The sequence below is a fragment of the Gekko japonicus genome, unplaced genomic scaffold (assembly GCF_001447785.1).
Source record: "Gekko japonicus isolate JY-2015 unplaced genomic scaffold, Gekko_japonicus_V1.1 scaffold596, whole genome shotgun sequence".
Classification (NCBI taxonomy): domain Eukaryota; kingdom Metazoa; phylum Chordata; class Lepidosauria; order Squamata; family Gekkonidae; genus Gekko; species Gekko japonicus.
In genome coordinates this window covers 281,682-306,459 of record NW_015174859.1, presented here as the reverse complement: position 1 = coordinate 306,459, position 24,778 = coordinate 281,682, and the positions used below count along the sequence as shown (strand labels likewise).

General features: G+C 52.2%; 1 long non-coding RNA gene across 1 annotated transcript; it reads left to right on the top strand.

Annotated features, from left to right (window-relative positions):
* Window positions 1-22,399: 22,399 nt before the first annotated feature.
* LOC107121700 lies at window positions 22,400-24,260 on the top strand. The gene is made up of 3 exons (XR_001482871.1): window positions 22,400-22,464; window positions 22,645-22,749; window positions 24,111-24,260. It is a non-coding gene; the product is annotated as an uncharacterized LOC107121700 (long non-coding RNA).
* Window positions 24,261-24,778: the final 518 nt, after the last annotated feature.

Below are 24,778 nucleotides of genomic sequence, written 5' to 3'. Positions count from 1 at the left end.
CCTGCTCAGGACTGGAGTTCTCCCAGAATTCAACTGGTCTCCAGGCAGCAGAAGGGAAGGGCAGCTCCCGGGGGCAGAATCTATGGAATCATTCCTGTCACTGTGGCGCTCCCCAGACGCCATCCTTCCCAGGCAGCAGCCCCAAATCAGGAATTTCACAACCCAGAGATGCCGACCCTATGTAGGGCTGCCACCCCTGGGTTGGGAAATTCTCAGAAATTTGGGGAGGACGGCAGGGTTTGGGGAAGGGGCGTATAATCCCACAGAGCCCACCCTCCACAGCAGCCGTTTTCTCCAGGGGAGCTGATCTCTGTCATCTGGAGATAGGGTTGCCAGTTCCAGGTTGGGAGTACCTGGAGATTTTGGGGGTGGAGCTTGAGGAGGGCGGGATTTGGGAGAGGAGGGACTTCAGTGGGGTAGAATGCCATTGAATCCACCTTCCCAAACAGCCGTTTTCTCCAGGTGAACCGATCATCTCTGTCACCTGGAGATCAGTTGTAATAGCGGGAGGTCTCCAGCCACCCCCTGGAGATCGGCAACCCTATTTAATCCAAACTATTTTGTGAGTTGCCTCGCCTGTCTTCTTAGCTGTGGTAGAAATGTGGGATTTAAGCACACCCAGCGCTTTCTCACACACACCCGTCTTGGCATTCTGTCCACTGTGTGCCAACAGCCATGTTGTGTGCCTTCAGTCACACTTCCTGCTGGACATTCTCCTCCTAGGAAGAACCCTGAGAAGGGGGGCCTGAAACAGGCAGGGCCCTTGTCCCCCCCTCCAACACTGTGTGGCCAACTCACACACAATCTGCTGTTCACAGTGGTGGGTGAAAATGACCCCTCAGCCCTCAGCTTGCACTAGAGAAAACCAGAGTAGAATTCACAGTTGGGGGAGGTGTGAAGTTTAAAAAAGGTATAAACAGATTTTGTTAACGTTAATTCTCCTTGCTTCCTTTGCTTATTTTTCCACATGTTTGGAAAAGAGACCGGCGTTCGTTCTTTATTTTGTTATTAATATTTATGCTCACTTTGTGTATGTCTTTATTTGTTGGGAACTGTAATTACAAGTAGAGGTGTTTACATTTTAAACCAGTGGCACTGATGGACGGCTCTGCATTCACAAAAAGACCCCGGCTGGTCCATGCGGAAGGAATGAGAGCCGCGGAGAAGTCACTCAACAGTCTCCTCTGGTTGTTTAGCAAGGTCGAAGTCAGAATTGGGCCCATGCTCAGGGAAAATGGGGACAAGCAGGGGTCATTTTGTAGAAAAAGAGCTAGGGGAACTCATTAGCATAACTCATTAGCATATGCCACACCCCCTGACATCACCGGAAGTGTGTCATAAGGCCACACACCCCGCCCCCAACGGTCCCGGCCGCCGCCGGCCTTGCAGCTCCACTGCCGAGCCCCATGAGGGGCCCGGCGGTGGACCTGCAAGGCCGGCGGGAGTGCAAGGAAGCCCCGCGAAGGCCCTCCCTGGCCCCAGGCAGGCAGGGGTGGGGAGAGGCAGGGAGGAAGCAACTTACCCTCCCTCTTCTCCTGCCTCCTCCTGGCTGAATGAGGGCCGGAAGCGGCCGGAAGCAGGGGGTGGGGCTTCGTTATGTGCCCCGCCCCTCGTACCTCACTCGGGGGAACTGCGATCCCCCGCGATCCCCCCCGAAATGACCTCTGGGGACGAGTGACCACAGAAGTGTGTGCCAGGTTGCAGCTAATGCATTTTGAAAGCACCTCTGGAGGAGCCACAAATCTAGATCTCTGCCTCCTATTCTTGTTTTCAGTAGAAGGTGTGGGAAGTGCACTGAGGTCTGGAAAGGAGCCCAGGTTCCGTAGACTGCATCTGAGGTTCCATTTAGCTTGGTCAATTTCCCATCCAAATAAAATGGGTATGCCTGTTGTTTGACCCCACAACCCCACCTTCACTTTCCATCAGCAACATCTCTTGTCTGTGCTCTGCAGGTTGGGATGCTGTTGGACCCCACAATTTGCTTTGCTATAAGAAGTCCTGCGTGGCACGGATGGTCGTCTGCAGGTGGAAGGCTGGGAATGCCCCCAAAGCCAACTATACCCTCCACCTCAGGTGCGTGTGCAAAAACCACCTGGGCACCATTGCCTCCTAAGTGGCAAGCACTTGCTGCTCTCTAAGTGCCTGTCTCCCTGTGGCCTGCAGTCACCCTTTAGCCTTTTAACTTTTAAGCAGTTCTGTCATGGCAGCTTGGCACAGACAGAAGTTCATCAGGCGAAGCTTTTTTCCTGGCACCAAGATGAACAAAATAGGGGAAATTGTCCCCATGTGGCAGTCTGCTGTTGAAAGCACAGTTGGCAAGGAGGTGTGGACATGCTTCTGGCTTTCAATGAGCTTTCGACATTTAGGCCTTATGCTTAGCCTTTTGGGCTCATTTCTTTTCACCGGCTCTCCTGTTGTCCTGCATATTTTGGATTATTAAAATTATTAAAATTATTTTCATATTTTTAGTTTTTGTTACATTTTTTTCTAATTTCTTCAAGAAGCAGTATATATGCACTTAGCTAATAAAAAAATGACTACCCAAGACTGGATGGGGTCTAGCTATCCCAGAATCCTGTTGCCAGGCATGGGCAACCAGATGTCCCCAGGCTGCCTCTATAGGCAATGGAGAGACAGTGCAGGGCTGTGGTTAGTGTCGTTGGAATGGGAGACTTGGGTTCAAATCCTGCTCTCTAGTATAGAACTCACCGAGAGAGCAATAGTAAGCAGCACTCAAACTCTTACTCCACCCTACTCAGCAGAGCAAGATGGTATCATGAGTGATCGCAGGTCAGTTCTTTCGCTGACTTCACAGGGTTGTTCTGAGGATTAAATGGCGGGGGGGAACCATACATGTTGTTCTTAGCACCTTGAGGAAGGACAGGATAAAAACTAAATCAATAAATAATCACCCTTCCGCTGCTGTTTTTCTCCCTTCCAGAAATCACTGCCTCTGAACATGGAGGCTTCATTTCAGTACGATGGCTGATACTGCCTGAATCTGCCTAGTCCCCTTTGAACATGTCTGGGACGCTGCTAGTTCTCAGTGGTGTGAAGAAATCCTGCTGTCTGCTGCAGCACTAGGAGCCCGGGTCCCAGTATTATAGGAGCAAGAGAAGCCTTCCTCAGGCTGTTAGAGTGTGGCCTTTCCCCCCTGTGCCTGCAGGTACCAGGACTCAACGATGAATGCGACGTTTCACGCTGGAGAAAACACCTTCTTCTCCTTTGATGAGAACAAAGTTTCCTCTCTGAACAACGTCACCATCTGGGTGGAGAACCATGCTGAAGACTCGATGCTCGTTTCTGAGAAGGTGATGTTGCAAATCAGCGAAGCCGGTGAGCAGGATGCGTTGTGGTCGCTGCGGGGCAGAGAACTGCTGGTCAAACCCTCTGCTCTGTTTCCTGCCATGCACGTTTTATGGGGACTGCACAACTTGCAGATAATGTTGTCCTCGGACTGGATAGGTCGGGAGCCTGTATGACAGTCTGTAATCAGAACCAGGGGTCATTTTGGGGGGGACGCGGGGGGACGCCATCCCCCCTGGTGAGGTGCGGGAAGGCGGGGCCTGGAGCTCCCTGCTGGTGCCCGCTGGAGGTCGCCGCCGGCTGTGGGGAGGACACACTTCCGGTGATGTCAGGGGGTGTGGCATATGCTAATGAGTTATGCTAATGAGTCCCCCTAGCTCTTTTTCTACGAAATGACCCCTGATCAGAACACTTGAGCAACAACCTAAAGCAGGGGTGGCCAAACTTGCTTACCGTAAGAGCCATGTAGAATAAACGCAGGGGTAATTTTCCTGCAGGAGCGCACAGGAGCGGAGCTCTGGCAGTAAGGAGCCCAGGGGGCGGGCACATGCAACAAGCCCCACCCCTGCTCCCAGCAGCCCTCAGTCAGGCCATGAGGAGCAAGAAGCAGCCAGATAAATTGCAGAGCCCCTCCCCCCGGCCCACCTTCAGGTACAAGCTCTCCCTCCTCTGTGAGGGCAGATCTGCATGTCCCCCCCCCCAATAGCTAGCAATCCAAAACAGTCCAGTGGAGCCTGAGCGGTGGGTGTTGCCTTCTGACACACTTCCGGTGATGTCGGGGTGTGTGGCATATGCAAATAAGTTGTGCTAATAATTTATGCCAATGAGCTCCTGCACCTCTTTTTCTACAAAATGACCCCTGAATAAATGTCAGATGTCTGAGAGCCGCATGACATGGAACAAATATTACAGACATGTTTTTAATCGAAAAAATATGCAGATTTGCTTTTTATTAACATTAAATGAGAGAGACTGCTAAAAATAAAAAACAAAAGGGGTAAAAAATAGATATTGATAATCAGAGGTCATTTCGGGGGGGAACGCGGGGGAACGCAGTTCCCCCAGGTGAGGTGCAGGGGGGCGGGGAACATGATGAAGCCCCACCCCCTGCTGCCGCCGCCCCGCTTCCAGCCCTCATTCAGCCAGGAGGAGGCAGGAGAAGAGGGAGGGTAAGTTGCTTCCTCCCCGCCTCTCCCCACCCCTGACTGCCTGGGGCCAGGGAGGGCCTTGGCAGGGCTTCCTCGCACTCCCGCCGGCCTTGCAGGTCCACCGCCGGGCCCCTGATGTCAGGGGGTGTGGCATATGCTAATGAGTTATGCTAATGAGTTCCCCTAGCTCTTTTTCTACGAAATGACCCGTGTTGATAATGCTATTTATTTGTCCAGTGATACTGTAGGCTTTGAGAACGCATTTTAAAATTGCTTTCTTTCTCTGCTCCCCCCCCCTCCACCTCAAGCCTACCCAGGGAGGGGAACACTGGCTGGGGAAGGGAAGACCGACTGGGGGAGGCATGCCTTCCCCTTCACTTCCCCAGCTGCCCTGCCGGGAGCCGCACAATATGTGTGAAAGAGCCGCATGTGGCTCCCGAGCCACAGTTTGGCCACCCCTGGTCTAAAGCCTATCCTCTGTCATGGATTTTAAGCAGGGCTCTTTTTGTAGAAAAAGCCCAGCAGGAACTCATTAGCATAGTAGGCCACACCCAACAGCAGGAACTCATTAGCATATTGGGCCCCACCCCTGACAGCACAGCTCATTAGCACATTAGGCCACCCCCCCATGTTACCAGAAGTGTGGTCATCCAGCCACACCCACCTTTTGCTTGTTATTCTGTTTACCTTGTTTGTTGTCAAAACCCAGGGCCTTTTTTGTAGTAGGAACTCCTTTGCATGTTAGGCCACACACCCCTAATGTAGCCAATCGTAATGAGTTCCTGCTGTTGGGTATGGCCTATTATGCTAATAAGTTCCTGCTGGGCGTGGCCAACTTGGGAGCCAGCCGGAACTCCGTTCCTGTGCGTTCCTGCCCAAAAATAGCCCTGAAAGTCATCCCAATTCTCTGCTGCCAACAGGATTCCCCACCCCACCCCCAGTGAATGAGTTAGTTTTATTATTACGGTCTTAAGACCTACATACAGAATAAGCATAATATGTGAGGACGAGAAAAAAACCACAGTCATAATATACAAAAATAGAAATCTGAATTTAAGAACTTTTAAAATGCGATTCCCACAATCTAAGAATTAATGCACAGCCAACAGGATTCTGTGTTGCCTCTGCACTGGGAGACAGGGTCGCTGTTGATTTCCTGCGTGGGCTATTTTCCAAGTGGGGACAGGCTTGTGTGGAATCCCGCTGCTGCTGTAGCTTCAGATACAGCTCAACAGCCACAGTGTTTCCACGTGGCTGGTTTCCCTGTCTTTTTCCTGCCCCAATCCCCTGCAGTGGTCATCCCCCCTCCCATGCCACGAGGGGGAAGGTTTTATGTTTTGCTTTAAATTGCCAGTCGATGGCGTTATCACGTAACAATATGCCTCGGATTCTCTCCGTTCCAAGCTTTCATTTTTTTTTAAAAAGAGGATGTCTGTAGCCCCTTTCGTTGTGGGGATGTAAGGGAAAATGCATATCTCTGCATCAAATGGGGCTAGCGACTTATGAAAGCTTGGAATTCAGTCAACAATAACAATTGTTATAATGTTGTTGTTGTTGTTCAGTCACACAGTCGAGCCTGACTCTTCGCGACCGCACGGACCACATCACGCCAGGCCCTCCTGTCTTCTGTCGTGCTCCGGAGTTTGCTTAATTTCGTGTTTGTTGCATCAATAACACTGTCTAACCATCTCATCCTTTGCCGTCCCCTTCTTCTTTGACCTTCAATCTTTCCCAGCATCAGGGTCTTCTCCAGTGAGTGCTCCCTTCTCATTGGGTGGCCAAAGTATTTGAACTTCAGCTTCAGTATCTGGCCTTCCAGGGAACAGTCAGGGTTGACTTCTTTTAGGATTGACTGATTTGATCTTCTTGCAGTCCAAGGGACTCTCAAGAGTCACTGTAATTATATGTCAGTTATATGCCAACCTAGCAGTTCGAAAGCAAGAAATTGCAAGTAGATAAATAGGGACCACTTCAGTGGGAAGGTAACAGCGTTCCGTGCGCCTCGGTGTTTAGTCATGCCGGCCACATGACCACGGAAACGTCTTCGGACAGCGCTGGCTCTTCGGCTTTGAAACGGAGATGAGCACCGCAACCCTAGAGTCGGATTCAACTGGCTTTCGAGCAAGGGAACCTTTACCTTTACCTTTTATATGTCAATACGTGATTTTTGTAGGAGACCAAAAATCTGCTGTGGTGGCGGGGTGGGTTGGCCACTGTGGAGGGCTGGAGCAATGGAAATGGCACTGATTGAGGGCAAGAACAAGAAGGTCTAGACTTTACTGTCCTCGTGGAGGCCACCCCAGCGTTGCCATGATGTTTCCCAAAATGTCACAACGAAGCAGGCTTGGGAAAGGTTGCAGGGAAGACAGGGGGAACCCCGGAGGGGCACAGAAGCCACAGGACATTGTGTCGAAAGGAGGGGGATCATTTCCCATCAGCACCCAAGCCAGGACCAACAGAATCCTGTGTGGTGTGTAAATTGCTTGACCCGCAAGCTGTCAATGGCCCAGAGCATTTGGCCACCGGGAAAGTGGGAATAGGCTCCAAATAGGGTCGCTAACTCTGGGTGGGGAAATTCCTGGGGGCCTAGGGATGGAGCTGCGGTGGCTCAAGTTGTTAAGACGCTGAACTGCAGGCTGTGGAAGGTCAGTAGTTCAGCCGTTCGAGACCCGAGTGTGCCGCATGACGGAGTGAGCTCCCGTCTCTAGTTCCAGCTCCTGCCAACCTAGCAGTTCGAAAGCAAGAAATTGCAAGTAGATAAATAGGTACCACTTCGGTGGGAAGGTAACAGCGTTCCGTGCGCCTTGGTGTATAGTCATGCCGGCCACATGACCACGGAAACATCTTCGGACAGCACTGGCTCTTCGGCTTGGAAACGGAGATGAGCACTGCAACCTAGAGTCAGATTCGACTGGCTTTTGAGCAAGGGAAACCTTTACCTTTACCTAGGGATGGAGCCAGGGGAGGGTGAGGTCTGGGGAGGGGAAGGACCTCGGCAGGGGTGTGATGCCTCAGAGTCCACCATCCAAAGCAGCAGCCATTCTCTCCAAGGGAATAACCACTCTCTGGAGTCCGGAGATCAGTTGAAATTTTGGGAAACCTCCAGGCCCCACACGAAGGCTGGCAGCCCCAGGCTCACTGCCAGGCCAAAGAGATGCTGATGCCCAGAGTGCCCTTCCCTCAGCCCCACAGTATTGGCCACTGTCTTCTCCATTCCAGTGAAATTTGATGCACCAACTGGAATTGACAGTTCTAAGGCGAACGGGACTCTGACCCTGAAGTGGCCCAAGTCCCCTCGTGACTGTCCCCCCATAAAGGAGGCCAGGATGCGGCGCAACAACACGGATGAAAAATGGACCTTGGTGAGTGTTGCCAATTGAGACCAGAAGCTAAGGCAGGAGTGGGGCCAAGCCAGAGTTTTTGTTGGGGGGTAACCTCAGTGGAACATGTTCCCAAGTTTCAGCATTCCCAGTCAGTGCCTCGGGGGTTCCCAAGGATGGTCAGCCAGCCTGCCCCCTTGGCTCATGTCTCTTTCCCACTGAATTAAGTGACCACATGAACCCCAGGCGGAGTTGGACCCTGGGGATCTGTCCTGGAAGTGCAGGACTTTCCTCTGGAGCAGAGGCAGGTGGCTGCAAAGAGCCTCCTTTCTCTGGAGGACAATGCCACCACGAGCAGAAAGGACTCGCAGGATCCAAGCCACGGAGTTTCTCTGTACGGATTTGCATCAGTTAGGTCTGCCAGATATCCACAGGATACGGTCACTCTCAGGTTCTGTTTCTGCACAGATGCAAAGTCCTCTTGGAGGCTGCTTGGAAACTGTTTCAGCTGCCCTTAGGCAAAATGGCACATCACCTTCTAGAACATGAGGACAGCCCCAGCGATGCAAAGCCTTGTGGCATGGCCCCCCACCCCAGCCCCCCAGCCCCACACCTCCTCCACAAAGATGGGATTTCACTGCCACATGTAATGGGATCAAGGGATCCTTGAAAGGGAGAAGAAAATGGCACCCGGTAACGGAAGGAATTTTGTAAGAACACCCACTCTTGGGGTGGTTTGTGTTGGAAATATGTGAGTTGCAAGGTCTAAAATTCAGTCATTATAGGGTTAATGTGTGCTTACCTTGTGTGTGTTGGATCCCCAAGCATCGAGAATAAATCCACGTTTTAAGAAAAGCAAAATTTATTTCAAAGCGTTGACGACATACTCAAACACGTTCTTTGTTAGAACTGGGGATACACAGTTAGATCAAGCATAATAAAGGAACTTCAAAGAGATACAGGTCCAATGAATAACTTTCCCGCTGGTGGGCTAATGGAACGGTTGCGCGCCCAGTCCATGGGAACCAGGCAGGATATTAGACATAACACAGGTGCAGTAGTCATGGGAAAAGCAATAGCCAAGCATTACAGCATCTTCTCCCCCACACAACCTCCAGCAGTTATCTTTTGCATTCCAACGCAGGAGCAGGATGATAGAAAACAAGCCGGGTGCAACAGGGAAAGATATGTACACAGAGGTCACAAAACACATAATGGCAGCTTGCTGACATACTGCCCCCCTTAAAATACACTTACAACACACCTCCCGGGCCGGGCGGGAGATCTCCCGGGCTGGGCGGGAGACCTCCCGGTTTGTCCGGGAACCTTCTGTGGAAACTACGGATCAGGTAAGGGGCCCGAATATCCCCTTCTTCCACCCATTCGCGGTGCTGGGGACCGAAATCAACCCATTCGATAAGGTACCAGAGTTTACCACGTTTCACTTTACAATCCAGGATATCAGCGATCTCAAAATGTTCATCCCCTTCCAAAATGACAGGTGGAGGAGGAGTAGTTACAGGTCTCCATGGAGACGGGCCAGGATCCTTCTTTAACAGGCTCATGTGAAATACAGAATGCAAGGCACGTAAATTCTTAGGCAAAACAACATCAACTGCCACATCATTTATGACTTTGCGCACTTTGAAAGGGCCTATGAACTTCCATCCCAATTTCCTGCTAGGCCGCAGCATCTTAATGTTCTTGGTTGAGACATACACAAGATCCCCAGGTTTCAGATCAAACCCCACCACCCTACCCTTGTCTGCCTGGGTCTTGTAAGCAGCCTTGGCTGCGTCAAGTGTTTGGCATAACAGAGGCCATGCTTTTTGCAAGGACATACACCAGGTATCAGCATCCCCCACAGGACGTTGGCCCATCCCCTCCAAGAAAGGGAGGGGGGGGCTGTCGTAACCAGAGACAGCTTTATAAGGAGACATGCCTGTGGAGCTATGGACAGTATTATTATAACAATATTCAGCAAGAGGCAATAAGTCACACCAATCATTCTGTTGATAATTAGTAAAACAACGCAAATATTGTTCCAGGGTCTGATTAACTCGTTCCGTTTGTCCGTCAGTCTCGGGATGATACGCGCTGCTGAGTCCTTGTTCCACCCCTAAAATGGAAAGAAGTTCCCTCCAAAATTTAGAAACAAATTGGGTCCCCCTGTCAGAAATTAACTTAGTAGGTAATTGATGAATTTTCACCACGTGAGACATAAACGATTTCGCCAACCTTTGAGCTGTAGGCAAGGAAGGAAAAGGTACAAAATGAGCTTGTTTAGAAAACAAATCAACAACCACCCAAATGACAGTGTTCCCTTTGCTCGCAGGGAGGTCAGTAATAAAATCCATGGATACCACTTCCCATGGTCTCGATGGAGTAGGGAGTGGCTGTAGAAGACCAGGAGGCTTGCCCAATCTGGGTTTAGTCAAGGCACATGTTTGGCAGGACCGAACAAACATCAAGAGGTCTTTGCGCATATGTGGCCACCAGAACTGTCTGCGGATGAGTTGTAGAGATTTAACAAAACTCCAATGCCCTGCCAGTTTCGAACCATGAGCAGACTCCATCACCTCCCTCCTCATTGAAATAGGCACATACAGTTTGTCTCCAGAATAAATCAGACCATCAGGGCTACGGACACAATCAGGCAACGTTGTCAGGGAGGCATCATCCTCAACAGTCAAAGCAGACAGATATTTTTGGACCCAGGCCCCCCCCCCCACAGGGAAAAGGGAAGGCGTAGTCACATCAGAGTGTGGAATTGCCCGCGCTTGCGCCCTGGTGACCACGGCCCCCCCCAGATGGGAGGGGGAAAAGACAGAGTCCATGATGATCTCACGCTGACTGTCATGTTGTGGGAGGCGTGAAAGCGCGTCAGCCAGGGAATTCGCCGCCCCAGGGAAATGACGAAGAGTGAATCGAAACTTAGCAAAGAAGTCCGCCCAACGAAGTTGCTTAGCGTTGAGAGAACGGGGGGATTTCAGCATCTCCAAATTCTTATGGTCAGTCCAGACTTCAAATGGCAGTTGCGCCCCCTCCAACCACTGCCTCCACGTGGAGAGAGCCAGCCGGATTGCTGACGCCTCCTTTTCCCAAATCCCCCAGTTTCGTTCAGCGTCAGAAAACTTTTTAGACACAAATGCGAGGGGATGTAAACGACCATCCTCCCCCTCCTGCAAAATCGCGGCCCCCATTGCCACATCCGAGGCATCAGTTTGGACAATGAATTTCTTAGTTTCATCAGGGCGCGCCAGCACTGGCTCAGAGGTGAACATCAGTTTAAGTTTCTCAAAAGCCTCTGCGCAAGCAGGGGACCATTTAAGCGGGGCGCCTGGTTTCGTAGCATCAAACCCCTTTCCCTTGGTTTTGAGCAAATCAGTCAGGGGAAGGGCAATTTGAGCGAAATTCTGGATGAAATTTCTGTAAAAATTGGCAAATCCGAGGAACATTTGCAATTGTTTGCGGGTCCTGGGGGGCTCCCAGTCAAGTACAGCTTGAATTTTAGCAGGGTCCATTTCAACCGTCCCCCCAGAGATGCGATAGCCCAAAAAGTCAATGCATGTCTTGTGGAATTCACATTTTGACAGCTTTGCAAACAAGTGGTGTTCATAAAGTCGTTTAAGGACCTTGCGCACCAATTTAATATGCGACGGGAGGTCCTGAGAGTACAGCAACACATCATCAAGGTAAAGGACCACTCCCTTGAATAGAAACTCATGTAGGACCTCATTGATAAGGTTCATGAAGACCCCCGGAGCCCCTTGAAGGCCGAAGGGCATAACGAGGTACTCAAACTGCCCCAAAGGGGTATTAAATGCAGTCTTGCTTTCATCCCCCTCCCGGATGCGCACACGGAAATATGCATCCCGGAGGTCAAGTTTCGAGAAGATTTTGCCCTTGGTGGCCTCAGCTACCAAGTCCTTGATTAGCGGGAGGGGGTAAGCATTGGATAAAGAAACAGCATTCAGACCCCTATAATCAGTGCACAATCTGAGCCCCCCGTCTTTCTTCTTTCGGAAAAGTACAGGCGCGGCGAAAGGGGAGGAAGCCGGGCGAATGAAACCTCGGGCTAGGTTTTTATCAATAAAGTTCCGCAGTTCAACTTTCTCAGCCGGCCCCATCGCATAAATTTTACCTTTGGGCAATTTACAGTCAGGCAAAAGTTCAATAGCACAGTCAGTCGAGCGATGGGGGGGCAATTCGTTAGCTTCCTCTTCGCCAAACACTTTCGCCAAGTCTCTATACTCTCGAGGCAAAGAAGCTAACTCTTCCGGTTGCAAAGTGCCGCAGGGGAACTGCGCGGTCGGCTGGTCCCCCCACGAGTCCACCCAGCAGTGATTTACACACTTAGCCGACACAAACTTGACAACCCCTTCTTCCCACAAGATGTAAGGGTCATGGGTAAACAACCAGGGACTCCCCAGAACTAAGTCGAATTGCGATTTAGGGGTGACAATGAAGGATCTGGATTCCCAATGATCGCCCGCCCCCAGCCGCAAAGCCATAGTCTCGTGCGTACAAGGTTCCATGGGTGCCCCATCCATCTGGGTAAAAATGATGGGAGACTTCAAGGGGGCTATCCCCGCTTCCAGTGCCAACAACACTCTAGGGCTGATGAGATCCCTCCCACACCCAGAATCAATCAACGCTCTCACCCTAACGTGGGTTCCCAGGAGCGGATTCATTAATGAGACAGTCACGAAAAATAGGGAAGGGGTTTCTCTCACCACCTTGGGCGCAGCATTAGAATGGCCTTGTCGTTTTGCGCCTCTCACAACAGGCCGTTGTCGTTTTCCGCCGTTTCAGGCACCACCTCTTCTTCTGACTCGGCAGCAGACGGATCGTTCCCCTCCGAGCCTTGGGCCGCCTGCAAAGCTTTGGAGAAACGCGGTTTAGCCATTCCCTTCTTCCCCGTCAGCGGTGTCTTCGGGCTTGGAGTAGGCGGCTGTACTTTACGGCTGCCACAATCCACAGCGAAGTGCCCCTTCTCCCCGCACTTGAGACAGAGCCCCATCTTCATACGTAGTTCTCGTGCTGATTCCGACAGGCGTTGAGGCTTGGGTTTGGAGGCACCGGCAGCGGCGGGTCTGTTGGTCGTAGCAGCCAGGTCGAGTTTGATGGTGGTGAGCCGGTCTTCCGCATTTTCAGCTTCCTGGGTCCAGGCCATTAGGGAGACAGGGTTGACAGTTTTCAGAACCGTTTCTCGGATATCTGCGTTGAGACCCAAGCGATACATCTCAGCTAATATATGGTCAGGGTAGTCTCGGAGCTTTGCGGCTTGCTTGTGGAATTCCAGAGTGTACTCGCGAACCGACTTCTTGTTCTGGCGATAGGTGCGGAGAAACGCTTTAGCCCTTTGACTCGCGTTGACATCTTCAAATCTCGCCCGCAGCGCCCACATGAATGCTCGCAAATTCAAAAGTTCCGGACCGCGGTCATTGTGCAGTCCAACATACCATGTGGCGGCGTCTCCTTTCAGTCTTGCCGAGATGACATCAATAAGACCAGCTTCATTTCGGAACAGGTGTCGACTTTCTTCTACGAATTTATGCACCCTCACCGTGAAGAAAGCGAGTTCATCTGGGTTGCCGTCGAAGGTAGCCTCCAGTAGATCCTTGGGTCTGGGCCGTGGAGGCCTTACCAACGGGCCCAGCTGAGCCGGAACTCCCCTGGGAGGGAAACCCGGCACAACCGGTGGCCCCGCTGGCATTGGCCTCAGTGGTGGCGGCAGACCCGGCACCGGCGGACCCCCCGGCATCGGCGGTTGCACAGGCACTTGCAGAGGCGGTCTCACTGGCGGCTGTACAGGTACCTGCTGCGCTGGAACTCCCGGTGCTTGCAGCGGTGGTCCCGTCAGCGGTTGAGCAGGCATCGGCGGCGCGGGAAGTCCCGGTGCAGGAGCAACTTGTTGCTGCGCGGCGTGTGCGTCAAGGAAATTAGCCATTCGAACGTCCATCATTCCCGGCAGACCTTCCATCACATCCTGGAATGCCCGCAACAAGTCTCTCACCGAGTCTTCCAGTTCTGCTAGTCGTTCCCCGGTGGTTTCTTCCGGGATGGGGTCCCGAGGGCGGTAGTCCGGGGGTGGGTCATAGTCCTCTTCCGTTGGGAAGACTCCGGTGCCCTCCTCATCTCCTGCGTGGCCCCGCGGTCCCGACGGCTCGAACATCCACTCCTCGAGGTCCCGCTCGGGGCTCCCCTTCTCCGAGGTAGCCCCCGGCTCCGGGAACAATCCCTTGTCAAATAGACTCTCACGTAATCCGCTCCCCCGACGGGAGTACACCTCACGGGTGCCCTGGGTGTTGTACATAGTCCAATCATCCTGCTGGTGAGTCTTCCGCGGACCCCATTGCGAAGGGGTCGGAGGCGGCCAAGACAGATGTGCAGGCAGGCGGGGAATCGCTCCCCCCACGGCACCCTCCAACGAGGCTGAAGTCGGAAACACCAAAGACGCGGAGGTTTGTGGGACCGATCCAGAGTCCCCCTCCGTGGTAGGTAGGTTTCCCTCAATTCCGCTCATGATCTCGCCAGATTCGGAACGATAGGAAAAAGAGAGTTCTAACAATATGTTGGATCCCCAAGCATCGAGAATAAATCCACGTTTTAAGAAGCATCGAGAATAAATCCACGTTTTAAGAAAAGCAAAATTTATTTCAAAGCGTTGACGACATACTCAAACACGTTCTTTGTTAGAACTGGGGATACACAGTTAGATCAAGCATAATAAAGGAACTTCAAAGAGATACAGGTCCAATGAATAACTTTCCCGCTGGCGGGCTAATGGAACGGTTGCGCGCCCAGTCCATGGGAACCAGGCAGGATATTAGACATAACACAGGTGCAGTAGTCATGGGAAAAGCAATAGCCAAGCATTACAGCATCTTCTCCCCCACACAACCTCCAGCAGTTATCTTTTGCATTCCAACGCAGGAGTAGGATGATAGAAACCAAGCCGGGTGCAACAGGGAAAGAATATGTACACAGAGGTCACAGAAAACAGAATGGCAGCTTGCTGACAGTGTGCTATTGTTCAGAGTGACCCGGAAGGAAACCTGGCACAGAGTCAATAAAAACAAAGCCTGGGACACTGAAGTCTATTTACTAACAGCCATTGGTTAATGCATTGTGATTTCCTTCCAGGGGTCAAGAATTGTTGTACACTTTACAAAGTGTAAAGACGCAGGGCTACTTTTGGGCAGGAACGCACAGGAACGGAGTTCTGGCTGGCTCCTGAGTTGGCCACACCCAGCAGGAACTCATTAGCATAATAGGCCACACCTAACAGCAAACACTTATTAGGTTTGGCTACGTTAGGGGTGTGTGGCCTAACATGCAAAGACGTTCCTGCTACAAAAAAAGCCCAGGGTTTTAACAACAAAGTAAACAGAATAAGAAGCAAAAGGTGGGTGTGGTTGGATGACCACACTTCTGGTAACATGTGGGGGTGTGGCCTAATATGCCAATGAGCTGTGCTGTCAGGGGTGTGGCCTAATATGCTAATGGATCTCTGCTGTTGGGTGTGGCCTATTATGCTAATGAGTTCCTGCTGGAAAGCCCTGTAAAGACGTAGCCTTAGGTGTCTTTGTTGTTTTGTAGATTTCCTGTGAACCCTTCCCTTAGGAATAAAGATTTTTACATAGAAGAAAATGTCTCCTCTCCAGTGAAGCAAAGATCCATTGCAATCTCTGAATATTTAACTATTTTGCCAATTTTTCCAACATATTCCATCCCAACCATCAAAACATACCCCCTTGCAGGTTGTTCACAGCTCATTTCTATGGGTGTTGGGCCTTCATGTAAGTGGGAATCCGGCTGGGCTTCAGGCGTCATTTCTGGAGGGTACTAGCCATGTTCCGTGCTTCTTGAGGACTGATCCTGCCTGTGCTGACTGACAGGCTGGCCCACTGGATAACAGTAGCACCTCCTGGAAACGAAATACCGCTGGAGCTGCAATCTTTGGAGGCAGCCCGACTAGAGCTGGCCTGGCCTTTTCATTGATCTTCCAAAGTACCCCAGAGATTCCGATCTCTGGGTTTCTGAGCAAGGAAGTTCGGAGCAAAGCTCATCCCCCACGGCAGAGCAATGAGCAGCCCTCTCCATGTTCTGATGGATGCTCTTGTTTGCTTTCAGGGAAACTGTGAGGATGACGATGGCACCAGAAAACTCAGTAAGTTAGCTTAAGAAAGGGGATGGCGGACCGCGTAGATTTTTAAGAAGCGTTAACTCATTGATGGCACGTACCACCAGGGCTGCCAACTCTGGGTTGGGAAATTCCTGCAGATTTGGGGTGGAGCTGCCTACGGAAGACAGCGGAGTCTGGGAAGGAGAGGGAGCTCCATGGAGGTGGGGTGCCACAGAGAACCCACCTTCCAGAGCAGCCGTTTTCCTCCAGGGGAACTGATCTGTGTACTCTGGAGATGAATTCCAGGAGAGCTCCAGACCCCACCTGGAGTTTGGCAACCCAAATTCATACGACATATGAATTGCGGGTGGCAGCTGGCTCAGAGGGCTTTCCAACAGGATTAAAGAAATACACAGAGGCTAAACAGAACTTCCATGCCAGGCAGCAGTCGACTTCTGAATAGAGGGTGCTGGGGGCGACTGAGCATGGGCTTCCTGGGGACATCTGGCCAGCCTGTGCCGGAAGCAGAATGTGGGTCTGATGGCCCTTTGGCCAGGAGGGCTCTTCCACTTGGCTTCTGGGCTCTTGAAAAGGTTTCACTGCTGGGGGGGGAGGACTCAACTCTGCTTGGCTTTAACCAGCCCTCCTGTGTCGAGTGGAGCAAAACATCCCACACGAGGTGCAGCTTCGACACCGAACCTCCCACTGGAGCAGCCCCTGGAGTGAGTGGAGCAAATCCCTCGTCGTTCCAGCAGGTGAGTGGGCTCTGTGTGTTTCTGTCATCCCCCCCCCCCCGGCTGCTGCTGCTATGGTGGGAGTGGGAAACTTCAGGGACAGAGGAGGAAATTCTCCAGGATAAACAGGTGTGCTTCGATCTTTCCAGAAATCCATGAAAGTCCCAAAGTGACCTACACCGTGGGGCAGCTGGGGAGTGACGGCCTGAGGAACATGACTCTGGAATGGGAGGTAACGCAAAGGCAGCCATGCCGCTCTCTGGCTCTGTGGCATCAAAGGGGACCACATCGATTGCTTCCATGGTAGCTGCAATAGTTAGACTGCTGCCCTGCACACTGGGAAGCCCTTGGAGACCGCTTTGGTTAGCACCAAATGCACCACCTCTCCTGGAACACAGAAGTCAGAGCTGTCTGGCTTCAATCCAACAGCCCCAGCCAGCAGTCTGCTTCCAAGCCCCATTTGGTGTGCCCCTTGTAGCCCTGCGTGTCCTTGATCTCCTCACCTGGTAATCCATGGAGAGCCGCAGGACCAGGGGTCGTTTCGTAGAAAACGAGCTAGGGGAGCTCATTAGCATAACTTATTAGCATATGCCACACCCCCTGGCATCACCGGAAGTGTGTCATAAGGCCACACCTCCTGACATCACCGGAAGTGTGTCATAAGGCCACACACTCCGCCCCCAATGGTCCCAGCCGCCGCCGCCGGCCTTGCAGCTCCACTGCCGAGCCCCATGAGGGGCCCGGCGGTGGACCTGCAAGGCTGGTGGGAGTGCGAGGAAGCCCCGCCAAGGCCCTCCCTGGCCCCAGGCAGACAGGGGTGGGGAGAGGCGAGGAGGAAGCAACTTACCCTCCCTCTTCTCCTGCCTTCTCCTGGCTGAATGAGGGCCGGTAGCGGGGCGGCCGGAAGCAGGGGGCGGGGCTTCGTCATGTGCCCCGCCCCCCGTACCTCACCCGGGGGGACTGCGATCCCCCACGATCCCCCCCGAAATGACCTCTGCACAGGACTGCTTTATGGCACCTCACCAAGCACACAGATACGGTAATACAGGGAACCCAATGGTTCTGAGGCTCTGGGCATCTTTGGGGTTTTAAGAAGGGATGCTGAGCCTCACCCAAAATGGCTGTTTCGGGAGGTGGAGCCAGGGGCAGATTAAGGCTCACGGGTGCCCTAAACACTGACCAATCTTGGTGCCCCCCTCCTTTCCACACTGACCCAGTCCATTTTAGTCGTTGACCTGTCTGACCAGATATACAATGCAGGTTGCAGCAATACAAAAATTTATTCATATGATAACACAATATACTGTATAAACTAAGCTCTTCACCCTTTCCCCAACTTTGTGGTGCCCCCTTTGGCCCTGGTGCCCTAAGCACGGACTTAGTCTGCTTAATGATTAATCTGCCCCTGGGTGTAGCCAAACCCCAAATGGCTGCCTCCAGGGGTGGCGCCTCCCTCCTCACACCTCCTGGGAAGAAAGAAATCCTGACGGGGCAATGGAACCACACGTTGACTACGGAAAGCCCAGTGCGACTCATTCTCCAGTGGGAAACCCTTTCATTTGAAGGAGGGCAACCAGGAAAAAGCCCTGCCTTACAAAGGCCCCACCCACTTTTTGAAAAGCTCAGCAGGCGCCAAGTAGCGGCCGGCACCCGTGGGCACCATGTTGGGGAACCCTGCGGTAGTACAGCTATTCATATTCAGTCTATCGCTATAACTTTTTTCATTATAGGGTTGCCAGCCCCCCCAGTCTGTGCAGGGCTTCCCCCGCGTCCAGGGGCTTCAATCCACCCCGGCCAGCTGGCCCATGGGGGAAGCCCCGCCCCCAAGCCCCACCCCCAAAGCGCCCCCAGCCGCCTGGCCACCCCTCTCCCTCCGAATTTACCTTCGTGCTTCAATCACTCAGTCAGAAATTTGGAACAAGCTAACTTTTTCAAATGTGCCTATAAGCAGCAAGAGTAAACGGCACTTTGAAATTTAGTCTTAATTTCTGAGTGAAGGACGACCGATAATTTAAATAAATCATCCTAAACAGCAACCCGGGGTCTCCCCACACGACGATTTCCTGGGTTTTCTTGTTGTTGTCATCATCACGACTTAGTAAGTACAGTTTCCTCACATTTCCCCTGCCCTATCCCTGCAACAATCATCCCCACCACTACCCAGGGGACTTTTGGGTTTTCTAAATCCTCAACTGAGTATTGTTATAGCCAGGGGTCGTTTCGTAGAAAAAGAGCTAGGGGAACTCATTAGCATAACTCATTAGCATATGCCACACCCCCTGACATCAGGGGCCCGGCGGTGGACCTGCAAGGCCAGCGGGAGTGCGAGGAAGCCCCGCCAAGGCCCTTCCTGGCCCCAGGCAGGCAGGGGTGGGGAGAGGCGGGGAGGAAGCAACTTACCCTCCCTCTTCTCCTGCCTCCTCCTGGCTGAATGAGAGCTGGAAGCGGGGCGGCCGGAAGCAGGGGGCGGGGCTTCGTCATGTGCCCCGCCCCCCTGCACCTCACCCGGGGGAACTGGGTTCCCCCGCGTTCCCCCCCGAAATGACCTCTGGTTATAGCATCTCCTCAGTCCCGGCTACCCTCTAGCTTGGCTGAGTCTTGGTATGGATGAGCATCTAGGTGCTGATGGGGAGAGTCAAGAGCCACAGGCACACTCTAGAATCTTCAGAGCTTTAATAACTCAAAACATAAAAGGCTACTTAAACCAAACACAGGGAAACGGGAATTCATCAGGGCACAGCTAGAGATGCTACAGATTACTAGAAAGAAGCCCAAGAGAGTGTCTCTTGCTAATCCTAACCTGACCAGTGAATTACCTCGACATTTCCCTCCTGGAAAATAGGCTCATGTGTAGCAGAAACTTAACAAAGGCTTCACACAGATGGCAGTCTTTGGTTTCCCAGTTCCTCCTTCTTGGCACCCATAGTTTTGGCCCCTCAACTCCAGCTTGAGAGGGTCCTTGTGGGTTTGGCTGCACCAAGGCCCAACTGAGTAACAATTGCCCAGTTGCGGTAAGGAAGTTCTGTGATGCCTGAGCTGGGAACAGAAAATGTGCTTCCCAACAGCTCCCAATCCAGATCATGTGTCACAAAATTGCTAAGAGAAAGGAACCACCCTTTTTGAGAGATCCTTGCTTCCAAAAAGCATAAAGACAAATTAAAGTTTTCAGTCTACTGTCTGAAGCAGACATTTTCTCCAGGGGAGCGGACCTCAGTTCTCCTGTTCTTCCTTGAGATCTCCTGTTAAGTATGCAACTCAACAACAAGATAAGTAACAAGTGAAATCCGCTTTATTCGAGAACAAAAACATCCAAGATCACACAAGACAACACACCACAAAATAACAGTGGAGCACAACTCCTTTTAAACTCTCCCGGGCTGGGATAGCCAACGCCCTCTCATAGTTAACATCCAATCACATTGTAAAGATAGCATCCAATCATTTGTCTTCCCTCCAGCACAGACTCTTACATTTTATTGGTTACAGACATTGCTTCAGCCAATGGCATTGTTTGAGATTAGAATCCGCTGAGGTCTCAAGCTTAACATAGGTTTAGAAGGATTGAATACACAACATCTCCAGCCACCACCTGGAGACTGGGGACCCTATAGGGGCTCGCTTAAAAGGCTGAGAGCAACAATGTGGTAGTTCTTGTACTGGCAATAACCCAGAGTGTCTTGTTTTTGGAGGGAACAGTGCCTGCTGTCAGATATTATTACTGGGCACTGGAGCACCTATATTCACTTGATATGAGGCATGGGGTTTGATGATATTGTCTATCATGCCACTGACCGTTTTATTGCTTTTACTGTTTTATTGTTTTATGGACTACATGTTGGAAGCTGACCTGAACCCACTTGTGGGATAGGGCGGGGTACAACAACAACAACAACAACATGTCAGCTTCATTACAAACCACTACCATTGCTCATCCCAGAATTTCAGCATCTGCTTTCATTTTTTTAAATAAAGGTGGAGCACATTTCTAGTCCTCAAGGTAGTAAGAGGTACACTGAAAACATGCAGGTTGTTTCTACAGATGGGAGCGCACGTACGCAGGGCTTTTTTGTAGAAAAAGTCCAGCAGGAACTCATTAGCATAATAGGCCACACCCAGAAGCAGAAACTCATTAGCATATTAGGCCACACCCCTGACCGCACCACTCATTAGCATATTAGGCCACACCCCTGTGTTACCAGAAGTGTGGTCATCCAGCCACACCCACCTTTTGCTTCTTATTCTGTTTACCTTGTTTGTGGTCAAAACCCAGGGCTTTGTTGTATCAGGAACTCCTTTGCATGTTAGGCCACACTCCTAATGTAGCCAGTCCTAATGAGTTTCTGCCGTTGGGCGTGGCCTATTATGCTAATGAGTTCCTGCTGGGTGTGGCCAACTTGGGAGCCAGCCGGAACTCCGTTCCTGTGCGTTCCTGCCCAAAAATAGCCCTGCATACGTATGAATAACCTTTTCGCAGCTACCCATCTGCACGGCTCAGTTCCTGAACTGCCATTACCCAAACTTTGCCTGGGAGATCTACTGAACAAGGTTGCTGGGAAAGCAAAAGTAACACCAGAGATTGCAACCCACTGTGTAAGTGCGCAGCAATCCGTTGAGGGCCAGGAGGTGCTTCAAGCTGCTTGTGGCCTCTGCCTCCACATTTAAAAGGCTCCAACGCTCCCTCTAAGCTGTGCAGTCTTGTGAGCAAAAATTCTACTTTGTGAGCTACTGGCATTAAAGTTGTGAGCGAGCGATTTGGCTGCTGCAGAAATCCGTTTGCTCTGGAGCCATCCTTCCTGAGCTGAGACAAAAAATGTGTGAGCTGGAGGCTAAAGAACTGCGAGCTAGCTCACACTAACTCAGCTTAGAGGGAACACTGGACGTGAACTAAGGCCAGAGAGAAGAGGGCAGGTGACGAGCAATGAAGATGGGACCAGTCAGGCCAAGCCCTCTTTCTTTCTTTCCTCCCTTACACAGAAACCCAGCCGGGAACAAGGGAAGGTGAACTACGCCCTGACGTTTGTCCTGCTGCCCTGCAATTGTACAAAGGAAGTGAAACCCCTCTCGGAATCGTACCAAATCAGCCTTTCTGGGGCTGGCTATTACATTTCCCTGCAAGCATCAAACCGAGCTGGCCGGGCCCCGCCTTTTGCCTTCCATCTCCCACCGGCAGAGCAAGACCCAGGTGGGTGTGAATGCCCAGTGCCCGCCTGGCCAGTCCCCTCTTTCGCGGGAGCCCTCCCTCTTTCAGTTTGGGGCAGTGGGTGCTGGCCCCTTTGGACTCCCCCAGGCCTTCTGCTGCACCCCTCAGTAGCCTTCTTCTGGGCCCTGGGGGTCCTGTGGAGTGGCAAGAGATTTCTCCATGCAGATGCCTCGGCCGCCAAGGGCCTGGGGCTACCCCATGCAGGGGTTCCCACATTCCCTCCTGGGCATATCAGCCCCCTGGGGATTCTAAGGCCAAAAGTCCTCGACTCACACTGAGCTCCGGAAAGTCTGAAGTGCTGTGGCTTGAGGGGAGGGGGGCAGCGTTTGCACCCCAACTAAGGACTCCGAGGTCTGCAGGGGCTGAGTAGCCATGCTGAGCCCCTGTAGACAGGCAGCCAGTGGCCACTCAGCACCATCGTTCTGCTCCTTTCTCTCCTGGCTCGCGGCCCCAGGTCTGCCCTTCCTGCGCAGCCGTCTGTCTGGCAAGCACCTGTCCATCGAGTGGGTGGTGAAGACCGAGATAGACGCCTATTGCCTTGAGGAGCAGCCCCTGGGGGAGGCCCTCCGAGGAAAGCCATGTGAAGAGGAAGCCCCCGACAAGGACACTGTTGTGAAAAGCTCAGGTAACATTGCCCTTTTGGAGAGGGGCCTTCTCACCCCCTCCCCCTGGCCTCCCTCAGTGAGCATCTTCCTCTGCCCAGATCAGCTTTGCCTCGTAGCTCACACTACCCAACACACACACACACACACACACACACACAGAGTAGGTGCTTCTTCCCAGAATCCCTGGCTTTATGTTCTAGGAACGCTGGAGCCCAACAAATGCTACCGCCTGGCAGTGCACGCTTTGGATGCCGAAACACGTGACTGGTCGACTTTCGCATTCACACACCTTTACTCTAGAAACAGTGAGTGTTTCTGTCCTCTGCTGTACACATTCTGTTATGTCTTATCGGTATAACATCTCATGTAAAGCTTAAGACCAAGACAAGGATTGTAAACTGGAACAATCCTATTAAGACGCTGAACTGCAGGCTGTGGAAGGTCAGTAGTTCAGCAGTTCAAGACCCGAGTTGCCGCATGACGGAGTGAGCTCCCATCTCTAGTTCTAGCTCCTGCCAACCTAGCAGTTCGAAAGCAAGAAATTGCCAGTAGATAAATAGGTACCACTTCGGTGGGAAGGTAACAGCGTTCGGTGCACCTTGGTGTTTAGTCATGCCGGCCACATGACCACGGAAACGTCTTCGGACAGCGCTGGCTCTTCGGCTTGGAAACGGAGATGAGCACCGCAACCCTAGAGTCAGACTCGACTGGCTTTCGAGCAAGGGAAACCTTTACCTTTACCTTTTTACCCAAGCAGATTACAGGGAAATGTTCAGGAGGGAACAGATCTGATTGGGTGTTATCTTTGTAATATCACTGGTCCTTAACTGTTCCAGGGGCGTGGCTACACCAGCCCGGGATAGTTTAAAAAGGGAGCTATGCTCCACTGTTCTCTGTGTGTGTTCTCTGGTTGTTCCTGTTACTTCAATAAAGCTGATTCACTGTTACTTATGACACGGTGTTGAGTTCCATACTTAACACATTCACTTGGTCAGACAGTAGAGAAAACAAGCAGACCCCACCTGGCCACGGAGTTCCAGTTCTAGTTGTGTTCTGCCTTTATATCCACACCTTGTTTCTTAAAGCCTTTAGTCGGACACGTGTCCACATGATGTGCTACATCAAGCTCCTAGCCCTCAATACTGCTTAGTGTTCCCTTTCTACAGTGCCCAAAGGCATCCATTTGTCGGCCTAAAATGTCCAGCTCGTAGATCTGTAAGGTGGGGGGGGGGAGGAACCAGCAGCCCCTCTGAGCACTGCCAAACGGCCGTTCAGTTGGTTGGTGTGAATGAGTGGCCTCTGGCAATACTTCCTCTAAGCTGTGGGGTCTTGTGAGCAAAAATTCTACTTTGTGAGCTACTGGCATTTAAAGTTGTGAGCGAGCAATTTGGCTACTGCGTAAATTAGTTTGCTCTGGAGCCATCCTTCCTGAGCTAAGACAAAAATCTGTGAGCTGGAGGCTAAAAAACTGAGCTAGCTCACACTAACTCAGCTTAGAGGGAACACTGGCCTCTAGTCCATCTGGCAATAGGAAAGTGGGTTTTGGACGGTCCCTCCTCCAGAATGGCAACCCAGCTGGTTCCCAATGGGGGCTGCCTGGACTTTGACTCCAGGGCTAATCTCCAGCCACTGCTCTTCTCTCTCTCTCCCCCCGACATGCCTACAGCTTCCCTCGAAGAGCCCATTCAGGTCCGCGTGACCAACAAAACAACCGACTCAGCCACCCTTCAGTGGGAGCCCCCAAAAGCCCTCTCGGCGTGCCCCAATGCCCTGAAGAAATACATCATCTGCTGCAGAGAGGAGCAGGCCGGGGGCGTGACCGGTGAGTGTGGGGCCCTGGACCAGGCGCAGCAGGACAGCGAGGCCTCAAGAGCGGGACTCTGCTCGCTTGGTCTGGAAGCCACCAGGCCGCCTCCTCTGGCCGTTAGTACAAGAGCGGATGGTCCCGGAGGGTGAGTGTGCTGTGGCCGGACCCTCCCAGAGCAGTGAGAAGACAGGCGGCAGGCCCAGGTGGTGCCATCCTGACATGTTCCTTTGTCATTGTGCAGACTACGACGCCAACCCCTTGGAAACGCACTACACGGTCCTGGGCCTTCAGCCCAATACCACCTACCAGGTCGGGGTCTGGGCCTCCACTGGCGAAGAGGACGGGGCTTGCCAGCCCCTCACGTCCTTTCGAACGCGTCCTCCTCCAGGTGTGTAGCTGAGGGCTGCTCCTCCCTGCGTCCCAGCAGGAGCAGCAGCCCCTCAACACTCTCTTCTCCCTCCCCAGATCCCAAAAAAGTGACTTTGGCCCTCAGCTTCTGGTATTTGGGGATCTTCGGAGGCCTCCTG